This window comes from Arvicola amphibius, chromosome 6, assembly GCF_903992535.2.
Source record: "Arvicola amphibius chromosome 6, mArvAmp1.2, whole genome shotgun sequence".
Taxonomy (NCBI): Eukaryota; Metazoa; Chordata; class Mammalia; order Rodentia; family Cricetidae; genus Arvicola; species Arvicola amphibius.
This window is the reverse complement of record NC_052052.2, coordinates 30,226,940-30,243,058: the sequence shown is the minus strand read 5'-3', so window position 1 is coordinate 30,243,058 and position 16,119 is coordinate 30,226,940. Positions and strand designations below refer to the sequence as shown.

General features: G+C 38.1%; 1 protein-coding gene across 3 annotated transcripts in view; it reads left to right on the top strand.

Moving 5' to 3' along the window:
- Scmh1 (Scm polycomb group protein homolog 1) overlaps positions 1-16,119 on the top strand; it is a 121,324-nt gene that overhangs the window by 25,018 nt on the left and 80,187 nt on the right. For all 3 annotated transcript variants that reach the window (XM_038334514.1, XM_038334510.1, XM_038334511.1), the window contains exon 2: positions 8,965-9,094. The gene's annotated coding sequence lies outside the window, so the exon portion shown is untranslated. The remainder of the gene's footprint in view (positions 1-8,964; positions 9,095-16,119) is intronic.

Sequence of the window (16,119 nt, the reverse complement as noted above, 5' to 3'; positions counted from 1 at the left end):
ACTCCATAGCATGTAGATATCCAGCTCCCCAGTGCCATTTTTAAAAAAACAGTGTCCTTTTGCCATTAAATGGTTTTGACAGCTTTCTCAAAAATCTGTTCGACATGTTAGGGCTTATCGCTGGAATTTTTCTTCTGGGTATGTATGTGCTTGACTTTATGCTAATACTATACTGGTTTTGATGCTTGTAGGTTTTCTTATGACTGCTTTTTGGAATCGGGAAGTATAAACTTCTAACCTTGTTCTTTTTAAATAGTCTTCGAACTGCTTAGGATTCTTTAAAGATTCCGTGTGCATTAAAAATAAATATATATTCTTTGAGAATTTCACACATGCATATTCATCACTCCTTTCCTCCACTATATACCTTTTGGAGATGGGCTTCTGTGTTTGTTTATGTCTGTTCAAGTGTGTGTGAAGGCCAGAGGTGGACATTGGGTGTCTTCCTCAATTGCTCTCCATCTTGTTGGTTTTTTTTTTTCTCATTTTTTTATTAAAGATTTCCATCTCCTCCCCTCCTCCTCCCCCTTCCCTCCCCTCCCTTCTACCCATATCCCCACTCCCTCCCTCTCCAGGCCAAAGAACCATCAGGGTTCCCTTCACTATGTTAAGTCCAAGTTCCTCCCAACTCCCCCTAAGTCCAGGAAGGTGAGCAACCAAACTGACAAGGCTCACAGTGAGCTTGTCCATGCTGAGTGGGACTGATGGAACATCCGACCAAACCGGGCTCTCTGAATGTGGCTGACGGTGGAGGAGGACAGAGAAACCAAGGACAATGGCAATGGGCTTGGACTCTCCATCTTGTTTTTTTGAGACAGGTTGTAAACGGAGACTGCTCATTCATTTCCCAGCCTCCCAGACCCGAATAATCACACAGAAACTATTAATTACAGCACTGTTTGACCAATGGCTCAAGCATATTTATGGCTAACTCTTAATTAAATTTATTAATTTGTATTTTACCATTTTTATTAATTTGTATTTTACCATGAAGCTTGTGGTTTGTTACCTCTTGCTTCTTAGGCGGCTACAAGGCATCTGCTTCCTTCAGGAGCTAAATGGTGTCTCATTCACTCTGCCTATTTTCTCTATATATCTCTTCCAGCCTGGCTATATTCTGCTCTGCCATAGGCCAAAGCAGATTTATTCGTTAGCCAATAAAAGCAACACATATACAGAAAGACATTCCATATCATCTCCCCTTTTCTGTCTAAAAAAAAGGATGATTTTAACTTTAATATAATAACATTGCATATAATAAAATAGTTATCAAACAAGAATTACAGTTACAATATTTCTTTGTAAGTCTAAAGTGTTATATCTAATTATATTTTATCATAACTAAGGAAAAGCATAACTATTCTTCAACTCCATCAAAGACCCAGAAGGTTATATTACCTAAGTAAACAGGAAGTGTATTGTAAGCAACTTCCAGAACTCTGGAGTTGACAGAGGCATCTCACTACTTGGATACTCACCCAAAGTTCTTCTGTAACATTGGGGCATCCATCTTCAGCCTACTGGCCCATAGTGTCTTGACAGATTTTTACATGAAGCAGGAAATTTGAAGATGTTCTGCCTTGTACTGACAAAGTTCATTAGTTGCTTTTTTCTATGTCCTGCAGAATGTATGGCAGTATCTTCTGTGAAGCAGGAACCCTGAAGGACCATCCCATCTTTTGGAAAGTTCAGCAGTCACTTTTCTGTGGGTCCTACATGTTCAGTTCATACAGCATAGCATCAAGCAGTCTAAGCAAGAGCAGTTTCTTGCCCAAATAGCTAACCTTATCACAAGGAAGGCAAATTCCATAACAAGTTTTTTCAATGCCTATCAACCTCTCTGAAGTAATTGGTGCTGCCAGAAGCAAACATGTCTCACTGTTGAGAAAAGTCTAAGTTCTTAAAAACCTTTTAAATGCCATATTCTGAAGGTCTTTGAAGTGTTGAAGATTATCTGTCTAACTGAAATATATCTCTGTATAATTAGAAAAAACTACTGTACATGACTACAAGTTTGACTATTATAAATGGCTATGTATTAATCCATTATATTTAATTATACATTACATTTTAAATGAACTGTATAAACATAATACAACAACATATAAACAAGAGCAGAAATACATACAGTGCAACAGCATTGACCTTAAATCTGTATCAATAGACTAAGAGCCATACCAATGCAAAGTATTCATCTCTATATCATATCCCCTTTTAAATGAAAACAAACATTTATAAACAGTCACTTTGGGAATTTGGGCATAGTTTTCTCCAAACTGCTTCCTGCTATTTGTTGGGCAAAGTATTTTTAGGGTACATAGAGACCTTTCAGGGGCTCTTGTTCTATCAAACCACGTTAGTCTGGAAGGAATTCACAGGTTCTCATCTTCTGTGGAAACAAAAACAGAACCTCTTTTCCAAAGTAACATATCCTTAAGACTCAAATTTTGAAGCCAAGATACCTTTAAAATGTATTTGTTGGTTTAACTTAGCAACCTGTCTAATGACATGTCTCTCTGTAGTTAGCTCATTCACAGTCAAAAATTTAAAGAAAACACAATAGTATACATAATCCAGAATCTGTGTATTTTCCATCTTTATGTGACTTCTTTACTCTATTACTTTTTAATATTTATTTTATTATCTTTACTCTTTTACTCAATGATTGTCTGTACTCTTGTGTATACTCTTTTTCCTCTCTCTCCCAAGCCTACATAATTTTTTTAAAAACACACTGTGTCTTGTTTTGAGGTCTTTTTTGTCTGAATCTGACCTATTGTGTATCTGTCATCATTTTCTGACCAGGAGCACTTTTTAAAATGCTAAGTGGGTGTGGTTAGGACCCACTCCACAGACCTGCCTGTTTGCTCCACCTGGTCCAACATGGCAGAGGTATGTTCACTGCCTCTGCGAGCCATGCTCACCACCCCAGCTCCAGGGATACAGCAGGTCTATGTCGCCATTAAGCAATTTGTAACACGCCTCTCACAGACCCAATTTAAGTGCTCTGTAACAGAACCAGCACAATCCAGAAAGCTGGCTCTTTAAGGAGCCATGCAGTTTTTGCTGCTAATTCTGAGTCAAGAAGCCTCTCTTAAAAGAATCATGTCTTTGCTTGCCTTTAGGAAACAGAGCCCTCCTGAGAAAAATGCTGCTACCAAGAAGCTGTGCTTAATTCTGTTCTCTTGTGTCTAGAATTCCTTCCCAAGCACTCTCAGGTTTTATGTGAATGTAGTTTGCCCACATTGGCACCACACCATAAACAAACTGCTTGTTCATTTCCTGGCTGCCCAGACCCAAATACTCACACAGAAACTGTATTAATTACAGCACTGTTTGGCCAATGGCTCAAGCATATTTTTGATTAACTCTCATATCTTAAATTAACCCATTTCTATTAATTTGTATTTTACCATGAGGCTCATGGTTTGTTACCTCTTGCTTCTTAGGTGGCTACATGGCGTCTGCCTTCTTTGGCAGCTACATAGTGTCTCCTTAACTCTGCATACTCTCTCTATATATCTCTTCCAGCCTGGCTATATTTTGCCCTGCCATAGGCCAAAGCAACGTTATTCATTAACCAATAAAAGCAACACATATACAGAGGATATCCCACATCAACAGGTTCTCTCACTGAACCTGGAACTCACCAACTCACCTAGACTGGCTGGCTAGCAAGCCTCAGAAATCCTCTAGTCTTTGCTATTCCCACATTGGGATTACAGGCACATGCCTTTACAGTACCTGGCTTTTTATGTGGGTTCTAGGGTTTGAACTAGGATTTTTATATGTGTAAGCACTTTACTGAACTCTCTCTCTAGTACTTCCATGTAAATTTCCATTTTTTCTGTCTGTATGAAAGGGAAAAAATGATTGAGGTTTTGATAGGAATTGCATTTTGTCTCTGTTTTTTAGTTTTGGATAGTATCATAATCCTAATGATACTAGTCTTAGACTTCATCAACATGGGTTACCTTTTTATTGACTGATTTTATTTATTGCCTTTAATATATTTCAGAAGTGTTTGATAATTTTCAGTGTATAATTTCATTTCTTTGATTAAAAATTCCTATGTATTTTCATATTACTTTAATCTCCTTTTCAGATTGTCTATCATTTATATCCTACTACTATGCTGAGTTTATTAGCTCTAGCAACTCGTGTTTGTGTGTGTGTGTGTACACTTATTAAGGTTTATTAAGGTTTTCTATGTAAGAGACTGTCAGCTGCAGAGATTATTGTGCTGCTTTCTTTGAAATCTCAATGCATTTAATTTTTCATACCTAATTACTCTGGATAAAGCTTCAGCACAGTCAGCCTTTTATTGTGGGCACTACATATGAGTACTCTATATCCGTTGCAGCCAACCAGCCTTAGATTGAAATTTTTCTAAAATCACACCAATACTGATGTAATGTATAAACTTTTTTCTCTTACTATTTCCTAAATAGTATAAAGTAACAACTATTTTCATCACATTCATATTATTATGGATGTGTATATGTCTGTCTGGATATCCAGTCTAATGACTTCCTATGATTAGTCTCTTTGGATCTATATTAGTTCACTTTTCTATTTGTCTCTCTCTATGTTTTTACTTTCAGACTCCTCACAGCTTTCTACAGAAGAATGATTTTCTATTTGGTATAGCTGATGGTGCTATGCAAAACCAGATCCTTGAAAAGGTTACAGTCTGTACATAAAGTATGATTATAGACTTATCCTCTGTTTAGCTATGCGTGAGTGCTTTGTTTTACAAAACCAGACTAAATGTTACCCCTTCTTGCCACCTCATTCTGTAGCTTTACCAAATCCCATGGACCAACTACGTAGTTATAGTTTGTGACGTACTTTCCACATAATTATCTCCTGTAGTCTTCACAGTAATTTCACAAAGTGAATAGTATTTGTTAACCTTATGTTATGACAATGATGGATTAAGAGACTTTCTCAGAATCTTACAACTCCTAGTTGCAGGGCTTAGTCACAAATACTTTTACCTCTAAATCTTTCCATTCCCAATATATTGCAAATAATAGTCAACATGATTAAGTGAGTATTTTTTTTCAGATTTATGGACATTGGAAAAAGCACACACAAAGTCTATAAAAACATTGGAATTCCTTTGTAGTTGCAAAATATCGTCAATAAATCAGATATGAACATAAAATAATTATCTAAGAAAAAATAGCAGAGTCTATGGGATGATACTGAATTTGATGTCTCCAAGATATGCTTTGTTTCTTAATAAAAATACTATTTACACTTAGTGCTTCAGTACTATACATACTGTGTAAAGCAAAGTAGTCTCACATTTTCCACTATTTCTTTTAAAAAAAAAAAACAACTTACCAAGTTATATTGTAGTAAGGAGGCGAGCTGTAATCTGTGTTAATTAAATCACTGTCTGGCCCATTAGCTCTAGCCTCTTACTGGCTAACTCTCACATCTTGATTCAGCCCATTTCTAATAATCTGTATGTCACCACAAGGCCGTAGCTTACCTGGAAAGATTCAGCATGTCTGACCTGGCAGCTTCATGGCGGGTGGCTCTCTGTCTGTCTTCTTCCTCCCAGAATTCTGTTCTGTCTACTCCACCCACCTAAGGGCTGCCCTATCAAAAGGCCAAAGCAGCTTCTTTATTCAACCAATGAAAGCAACACAAATAGAGAAGAACCTCCTACACCATATATTGTGGCAGATAAAGGGTAAATAATTGAGCTGGGGTCTGATGCTGTTATTCCTGAGGCTTACAGTGTAAGCCTAAATGGACCTAATATAAAGTATATAAAATGATAGTGAGTGAAGAATAAATAGGAAGCAAACATGCTGCTGCCATTGCCACTGTTTCCTTAGCATCTGTGTCTGCAACTCCACTGGTGGTATTGTTTCTGCTGCTCTGGGTTTTCTGCCTCAGTGTCACACTTCAGTAACCCATCTGAGAGAGTTGGTATAGTGTGTGTGCATATTTAATATGCATGAGTAAATGTATACATATTTTCTTCTCAGCACCCCTTAAAACTGATTTCAAGTTGAAAATCTTCAGTCAAAAATACAGTTAAGTACACTTGGTCTACCAAACATAACTTAGCCTAGCCTACTTTAGATATGCATAGAACACTTTACATTTAACAAACTATTGAACAAAGTCATAAAACCTAAATTGCAATAAAATTGAATATCTCATGTTATTTGTTAAACACTATACTTGGCTTCAGGAGTGGTCAGGTTGATGTTTTATCGTGGTCAGGTTGATGTTTTATCATGTTTAGAAAAAATGCTTCCATAGCTCTGTTGATATATTCATCTTTTTCTTAAAATTTTCCAGAATTACATTCAAGTATAGTGGACATTCAAGTATAGTGGAACATGCATATAATCCTAGTACTTGGGAACCTGAGAAAGTAGATTGTGAGTTCAAGGAAAGCCTGGGCTACATATCCAGTTTGAGGCTATTTAGTGAAACCTTATCTCAGAAAACAAAACAAAACAAAAAAAGTTTCAAAAACATATCAGTCTTTATATTCTTTGTTTAATTAATTAATTAAAAATGATCTTTTCTCATTTTACATGCATATCCCAGTTCCCACTCCCTCCCCTCCTCCTGCTCTCCCACTTTCTCCCCACCCCATCCCCCATCCACTCCTCAGAGAGGGTAAGGCTTCCCATGGGGACTCAACAAAGTCTTGACACATCACCTTGAGGCAAGATGAAGGCCCTCCCTCCTATATTTAGGCTAAATAAGTAATCCCTCCCAAAAGAATGGATTCTAAAAATCCAGTTCAAGCAGTAGGGATAAATTATGGTCCCACTGCCAGTGGCACCACGGCCTGTCTAAGCCACACAACTGTCACCCACATTCAGAGGGCCTAGTTTGGTCTTATGCAGGCTCCCCCGCTATTAGTCTGGACTCAGTGAGTTCCCACTAGCTCAAGTCAGCTGTTTCTGTGAGTATCCCCATAATGGTCTTGACCCCTTTGCTCATTGCTCTGTGCGCTAGACCTCAGTTCGCGAGCTTCGGGAAAGGGACTGGAGGTTGAGAACTCAGATGGCAGAGACAGACCTACACACAGAACTCCCGACGCTGGTTCAGAAAGCCCTACTTTATTAACACCATGTAGACTTAAATACACTGCAGTTAATGGTCAACAGGTGATCCTCTGATCCTCTAACTAGGCACAGCTTCTAGAAACTTAGAATGTTCTTGGAGGGAAAAGCAACTGAAGGCCAGGACTCATTAATCCCAACATCTCCCCCCTAAATTTTTTATAAAACAGAAGACCCTCCTGTCTTAGGTCATCTCAGAAGAGTAAACCCTTTCCCATTTTTGGGAGGCCCCTTCCCTGTCTTAAGCGGGCCCTCTTTTGTAGAAGTTGCCCATCTACAGAGGAATCTTCATTGTTGGTGCAGTATTTGCAACTAAACCTTACTGACCAACAGGGTCAGAAGGATTTGCTGAAATCTCAGTGGGACCTCCAATTGCTGCGCACCACACCCTGCGTGTCTGCGTTCTGTGCACTTTTACCCAGTTACTGAGCTTCGGGCAAGGGACTGGAGGTTAAAATACACAGACACACACAGACAGAGAGACAGCAACACGGGTCATCCTTGAATTCCCCAAGAATGCCCCCTTTATTGTGTTCAGGGGCAGATTATATAGAGATAGCCACGCCCCAGCCAAACCCACCAGAAACCACTCTCCTGCCATCAGGAACTCCTGAAGGTCTCGTGCTCAGAACAGCTGTAGGCACTCAGATCAGGGGATTACAAGAAATTCAGGATCTGGGGTCTCACTGCTCCCAACAGCTCATAATATTGCTCCTCTCTGTCTTCAACTGATCTCCGGAAGCTTGGCCCAGTGTTTAGTTGTGGATCTCTCCATCTGCTTCCATCAGTTGTTGGATGAAGGTTCTATGATGACAATTAAGGTAGTCATCAATCTGATTACAGGGGAAGGCCAGTTCAGGCACCCTTTCCACTGTTGCTTAGGGTCATTCTTGTGGATTCCTGGGAATGTCCTTGGTTCCAGGTTTCACACTAGCCCCAAAATGGTTCCTACAATCAAGATATCTCTTTCCTTGCTCTATGTACTTCCTCCATCTCGACCATCCCTTTTACCTCATGTTCTTTTCCTCCCTCCCCCCCGCCCCACGTTCCCAATTTTCTCAGGAGATCTTGTTTATTTCCCCTTACCAGGGGGATCCATATATGTTTCTCTTAGGGTTCTCCTTGTTACCTAGCTTCTCTGGCACTGCTCATTCATAAGCTGGTTATCCTTTGCTTTTCATCTAATATCCACTTATGAGTGAGTACATACTGTGTTTGTCTTTCTGGGTCTGAGTTACCTCACTCAGGATGGTGTTTTCTAGTTCCAATCATTTGCATCCAAATTTCAAGATGTCATTGTTTTTTTAACCGCCGAGTAGTACTCCATTGGGTAAATGTCCCACATTTATCCATTCTTTGGTTGAGGGGCATCTAGGTTGTTTCCAGGTTCTAGCTACTATGAATAATTCTGTATATCAGCACTATCCAATACAGTGGACACTAACCCCTATTATTACTGTGATTTTACTTTACAGTAATTACCCACTTACAAAATGTGTCTCTAAATACATTCAAATTATAGGGCTAAGATTTCAAAATATGTATGGTAGAATTTAGTTTATAATCCTTATTAATGGTTTTTTGTGACTTTTGAATTTTCAATCTTTGTTTAGTTGGAAACTGTTTATATTCAATATTTGCATAGGAACAAATATAGAAAATATTTATTTATTTCTATGCATATAAAAGCTTCTGTTGTACTTGTGGTACTTGTTATAAGTTACCTTCCAACTCTGAGATACTCTAATAGTAAAAATATGCATTGAATATTTTTTCTTAATAGTGCAGCCTAATATTAATACTTAAAGGTCTCACCATAGAATTTTAACTGTCTTCTCTCCACACCCTTTCTTTACAGATGGAGAAATTAATATACAGTGAAACTGACTTGTCAGCGGTCAGAGCAAGATATAGGTGAATCCAGGAATAAGTTTGAAGCCTCTTCTCTCCTTGCTTAGTTTTTAGTCCATTGACTATGCAGCCTAGTGGTAAGTATTCATTTATGCATTCTAGCAGTAAGTAGAATTAAGGAGGTCTAACAAAGAGTGAATTTAAGAAATTCCTTGTTACTAACCAAATTCATTATCCTTTTCCATTTAGTTTATTTTTAAATTTGGCGTATATATCTATCTGCATGTGGTTTTATGAAAATGAGTACAGGTGCCTGTGGAGTTGAGAAGAGGGCATTGGATGTCCTGGAGCTGGAGTGACAGGAGGTATAGCCACCTGACATGGGTGTTGGGAACCAAAGTCTAGTCTCCTACAGGAGCAGCATGTGTTTTTAATGGCTGACTCATCTCTCTCTAGGCTTTCTTTCCTTCTCTTTATACCTATAATGCCATTTTTTGTTATTATCATGAATTTTCCAAGTTGGAAGAGGAGATTGGAAGTTTGATTTTTAAATAGCTGAAACTATTTGTCTTTTAGCCAGACTGAAGATTATTAAGAATGAAAAAAAGATCAAAACTCTAATGATTTTTATTTTTTGAGACAAGGTTTCACTTTGTAGCCCTGGCTGGCCTGGCACTTGCCTTATCCACCAGGCTGGCCTCAAACTCACAGAGATTCATCTGCTACTGCCTCCCAATCACTAGGATTAAAGGGATGCTCCTCCACTCCCAGCCTTTCATGCTGGGTATTTTGCTTCAACTTATTTAAGTATCATTAAAATGTGTAGCCATGCTTTTACACATAGGTCTTATTCCCTGGCCAAACTGAACCACAACTGTCCAAAATGGCATTCGCCAGTAAAGACCAGTGCAATCATATATATAATTTCAAATTTTCCAGTAGTCACATTAAAAAGATATGAAACAAGAAAAACTAATAATGCACTTAATTTTTTTATATCTAAAACATTTTTTACACAACATAAAAGTCTAATGAAAAGATGTTTACAATCTATTTAGCAAATTGTAATTCAGGTCCTAAGTTTTATTAGAAATACTTAACTTGTATTTATATTTTAAAAATAATTACAGGCTGGAGAGATATCTCACCAGTTGTGAACACTTGATGTTCTAGGACATAGCCTTGGTTCCTGGTACTCACATAGTGGCTTACAACCATCTATAGGCACACACATTGTAAAAACATTGAAGCAAACACTCGTGCATATAAACTAAATCTAAAAGGGGGGGAGATCACAGTTGGAAAATTAAGTTCTAAAGATCTTTAAAAAAATTTTCAAATATACATAAAGCTTTCTCGGGAGTCACAGTCAGTTTTTTAAATATAAATGAATAAAAATACACAAAAGTGTATATTCCCTTCTTTAGCTGTCATAGCCATATTGTAAATACTCAGCTTGCTCATTTTAGGGTATGAGTAACCACAGGGCATATGCCATTATCTAAAAGTTTTTGACATGTACCACCTTGCAATGAATTTTCTTTAAGATGTCTCAGATCACTTGAGCTGGCTTTTAGGAACCTATGCTCCATACTGGGTTGCCTTACCCAACATTAATACAAAGCGAGAAGCTTAGTCCTACCTCAACTGGATATGCCATGGTTTATTGACACTCATAATAGGGCATCGACCAATGCTGGCATGATTGCCTCAGCTGTGCCCTCTGTGGGTGCCGACTGAGAGAGGTGGGGCGGCTTTCAGGAAGTAGTGGTCCCCTATGTTCTGCTGGCAGCCACCACATGTCAGCAGGGATGGGGGTTTCTGCAGCAACTCATCTATCTTATTGTATTCAACATTTTAAAAAAGAATATATTGCCCTAGTTTCATATCTCATAAAATAATTTGATTATAAAAATTTACATTGAAGAATCTGTGGGATTTACAGGTTTCTTTAGAAATTATGTTTTCTTTATTTTTATTTTTTAAAAAAGAAAACAGGGCTGGAGAGATGGCTCAGAGGTTAGGAGCACTGGCTGCTCTTCCAGAGGTCCTGAGTTCAATTCCCAGCAACCACATGGTGGCTCACAACCATCTATAATGAGATCTGTTGCCCTCTTCTGGCCTGCAGATGCACATTACAGATCATTGTACATAATAAATAAATAAATATTTTAAAAAAGAAAACAAAGTATCTTCTTCCATCATACATACCAATCCAAGTTCCCACCCCCTCCCCGCCACCTACTCCCTCCACCCACACCCACCCCACGCTCCATAAACTCCCCAGAGAAGGCAAGGCACATTGCTTTGGGGAAAGCCCAAGGCCCTCCCTACTATATCTAGGCTGAGTACGGTATTCATCCAAAGAGAATAGGCTCCTAAAAAGTCAGTACAAACAGTAGAGATAAATTCCAGTGCCACTGCCCTCAGTCTGCCCCAGCCATGCAACTGTCAGCCACACTTAGAGGGACCAGTCTGGTCTCACGCTTGTTCCTTCCCAGTCTGGCTGATGTTGGTGAGCTTGCATTAGCTCAGGTAGACTGTTTTAGTGGGTGTACCCATCATGGTCTTGACCTTCCTGATCATATTCTGACTCCTCCCACTCTTCAACTAGACTTTGGGAGCTCAATCCAGTGCTCCAGTGTGGGTCTCCACTTCTGTTTCCATCAGTTGCTGGACAAAGGCAATCTGACTACAGGGCAAGGCCAGTTCAGGCACCCTCTCCTCTACTGCTTAGGGTCTTAGCTGGGGTCATCCTTGTGGATTCCTAGTAATTTCTCTAGAGCCAGGTTTCTTGCTAATAACCCCATAATGGCTCCCTTAATCAAGATATCTCCTTGCTCCCATATTCATCCTTCCTCCATTTCAACCATCCCACTCCCCCAAGCTTCCCCAATCCTCCACTTCTCCCTTCTCCTTCCTCCTCTCCCCTTCCCTCTCCTCCCCCACCCCCATGCTCCCAACTTTTGCCAGGCGATCTTGTCTGTTGCCAATTTCAGGTGAATCTATATGTTTTTCTTTGGGTTCACCTTAGTACTTAGCTTCTCTAGGATCATGAATTATAGGCTCAATAACCCTTACTTATAGCTAGTATACACTTATGAGTGAGTACATACCATAGTCATCTTTTTTGGGTCTGGATTACCTCACTCAGGATGGTGTTTTCTAGTTCCATCCATTTGTATGCAAATTTTAAGATGTCATTGTTTTTCTATTGCTGATTAGTGCTTTAATGTGTAAATGTGCCACACTTCCTTTATCCATTCTTCAGGTAAGGGGCACCTAGGTTGTTTCCAGGTTCTGGCTATTACAAATAACACTGCTATGAGCATAGTTGAACAAATGTCTTTGTAGTATGATTGAGCATCTTTTGGGTATATGCCCAAGAGTGGTATTGATAGATCCTGAGGTAGGTTGATTCCCAATTTTCTGAGAAACCACCATACTGATTTCCAAAGTGGTTGTACAAGTTTGCATTCCCACCAGCAATGGAGGAGTGTTCCCCTTACTCCACATCCTTTCCAGCATAAGCTATCATTGGTGTTTTTGATCTTAGCTATTCTGACAGGTGTTAGATGGTATCTCAGAGTTGTTTTGGTTTGCATTTCCTTGATGGCGAAGGATGTTGAATATTTCCTCAAATGTCTTTCAGCCATTTGAGATTCTTCTGTTGAGAATTCTCTGTTTAATTCTGTACCCCATATTTTAAATTGGGTTATTTGGAATTTTGATGTCTAATAACTTGAGGTTTTTTTAAGCATTTCTTCTCTTTTTTAATATTTATTTATTTATTTATTTATTTATTATGTATACAGCTAGCCAGAAGAGGGCACCAGACCTCATTACAGATGGGTTGTGAGCCACCATGTGGTTGCTGGGAATTAAACTCAGGACCTTTGGAAGAGCAGGCAATGCTCTTAACCACTGAGCCATCTCTCCAGCCCAACTTGAGTTTTTTATATATTTTGTAGCTCAGTCATTTGTCTGATGTGGGGTTGGTAAAGCTTCTTTTCCCATTCAGTAGGCTGCCTTTTTGTCTTATCGACCGCGTTCTTTGCTTTACACAAGCTCCTCAGTTTCAGGAGGTCCCATTTATTAAGTGTTCTCGGTGTCTGTGTTGCCAGGGTTATATTTAGGAAGTGGTCTCCTATGCCCATATATTGAAGGCTATTTCCCACTTTCTCTTGTATCAGGTTCCATGTGGTCAGATTCAGATTTATACTGAGGTCTTTAATCCATTTGGACTTGAGTTTTGTGCATGGGATAGATATGGATCTATTTTCATTCTTCTTCATGCTGACATGCAGTTATGCCAGCACCATTTGTTGAAGATGCTTTCTTTCTTCCATTGTATAACTTTAGCTTCTTTGTCAAAAATCAGGTGTTCATAGGTGTGTGGATTAATATCCAGGTCTTCTATTCAGTTTCATTAGTCCTCCTGTCTGTTCTCATGCCAATACCAGGCTGTTTTTGTACTGTAGCTCTTTAGTAGAGTTTGAAGTCAGGGAGTGTGATGCCTCCAGAAATTCTTTTATTATACAGGATTGCTTTGGCTATCCTGGGTTTTTTGTTTTTCCATATGAAGTTGATTATTGTTCTTTCAAGATCTATGAAGAATTGTGTTGGGATTTTGATGGGGATTGCATTGAATTTATAGATTGCTTTTGATAGGATTACCATTTTTATTATGTTGATCCTACCTATCCAAGAACACAGGAGATCTTTCCATTTTCTGGTATCTTCTTCACTTTCTTTCTTCAAAGACTTCAAGTTCTTGTTGAATAGGTCTTTCACTTCTTCAGTTAGTGTTACCCCAAGATATTTCATGTTATTTGTGGCTAAAAGTTATTATTTGTTATTGTCAAAAGTGATGTTTCTCTGATTTCTTTCTCAGCTTCTTTATCATTTGTATATAGGAGGGGTACTGATTTTTTTGAATTGATCTTATATTCTGCCACATCACTGAAGGTATTTATCAACTGTAGGAGTTCCCTGGTAGAATTTTTTGGGTCACTTATATATACTATCATATCATCTGCAAATAATGAAAGTTTGATTTCTTCTTTTTCAATTTGGATCTTCTTGATCTCTTTTTGTTTTCTTATTGTGATAGCCAGAACTTCAAGAACTATGTTGAATAGATATGGAGACAGTTAACAGTCTTGTCTTGTTCCTGGTTTTAGTGGAATTGCTTTGAGTCTTTCTCTATTTAATTTGATGTTGGCTGTTGGTTTGTTGTATATTGCTTCTATTATGTTTAGATATGTTCCTTGTATCCCTGATCTCTCCAAGACCTTTATCATGAAGGGGTGATGGATTTTGTCAAATGCTTTTTCAGCATATAATGAGATGATCATATGGCTTTTTTCTTTCAGTTTATTTACATGATGGAATACATTGATAGACTTTCATATATTGAACTATCCCTGAATCTCTGGGATGAAGCCAACTTGATCAAGGTGGATGATTTTTTTTATGTGTTCTTGGATTCTGTTTCCCAGTATTTTATTATCTATGTTCATGAGTGAGATTGGTCTGTAATTCTCTTTCTTGGTTGAGTCTTTGTGTGGTTTTGGTATCAGGTTAACTGTAGCCTCGTATAAAGAGTTTGGCAATGTTCCTTCTGTTTCTATTATGTGGAATACTTTGAGGAGTATAGGTATTAGCTCTTCTTGGAAGTTCTGGTAGAATTCTGCAGTAAAACTATCTGGCCCTGGGCTTTTTTTGGTTGGGAGGGTTTTGATGACAGCTTCTATCTCCTTGCCATTGTTAGGTCTATTTAAATTGTTCACCTGATCTTGATTTAATTTTGGTATATGGTGTCTATCCAGAAAATTGTCCATTTCTTTTATGTTTTCCAATTTTGTGGAGTACAGGTTTTTGTAGTATGACTTAATATTCTCTGAAATTCCTCAGTGTCTGTTGTTATGTCCCTCTTTTCATTTCTGATTTTGTTAATTTGGATGTTCTCTCTCTCTTTGTATTGTTTTCTTTGTTTCTATTTCTTTTTTATTTTAGTCCTTAATTTGATTATTTCCTGTCTTCTACTCCTCCAGGATGACTCTGCTTCTTTTTGTTCTAGACTTTCAGGTATCAATATATTGCTAAGTCACTAGTGTGAGCTTTCTCCACTTTCTTTATGCAGGTACTTAGTGTTATGAACTTTTCTGTCAGTACTGCTTTCATTGTGTCCCATAGGTTTGGGTACATTGTGCATTCATTTTTGTTGATTTCTAAGAAGTCTTTAATTTCTTTATTTCTTCCTTGACCCAGCAGTTGTTTCAGTAGCTCACTGTTCTATTTCCATACGCTTGTGGGCTTTCTGAGAGTAGTAGTATTGTTAAATTCTAACTTTACACTATTGTGATCTAATAAGATGCAGGGGGTTACTTCAATTTTTTGGTATCTGTGGAGGTTTGCTTTGTTCCCTAGTATGTAGTCAATTTTAGAGAGTTTTCCATGAGGTGCTGAGAAGAAAGTATATTCTTTTGTGTTTGGGTGAAATGTTCTATAAATGTCTGTTAAGTCCATTTGATTCATGGCATCTGTTAGTTCTCTTATTTCTCTGTTAAGTTTCTGTCTGATCGACCTGTCTATTGGCGAGAGTGGAATGTTGAAGTCTCCTACTATTAGTGTGTGGGGTTTAATGTACAGTTTGTTTTAGTAATGTTCCTTTGACATATGTTGGTGTTCTTGTATTAGGGGCATAGATGTTCAGGATTGAGACTTCATCTTGATGGGTTGTTCCTGTTAGAGTATAAAGTGTCTTTCTTCATCTCTTCTGATTGATTTTAATTTGAAGTCTATTTTGTTAGATATTTCAGAGTTACTCCGAGGTTGCAGGAGGATCTAGAGTTATCTTTTACAATCATTTTTACTCACCAACCCTATAACCCAACTAATAGGTCTGCCTTTATATATTACTTGGCCTTTTTCCCTTGCATCTTTTAATCTTTCTTTGTTCTATATGTTTAGTGTCTTATTACATGGCTAGGGACTTTCTTTTCTGATCTAATCTATTTGGTGTTTTATAAGCTTTCTGTATTTTTTAGGCATCTCCATTTTTTAGGTTAGGAAATTTTTCTTCTATGATTTTGTTGAAAATATTTTCTGTGCCTTTGAGCTGGTTATCTTCTCCTTCTATTCCTATTATTCTTAGGTT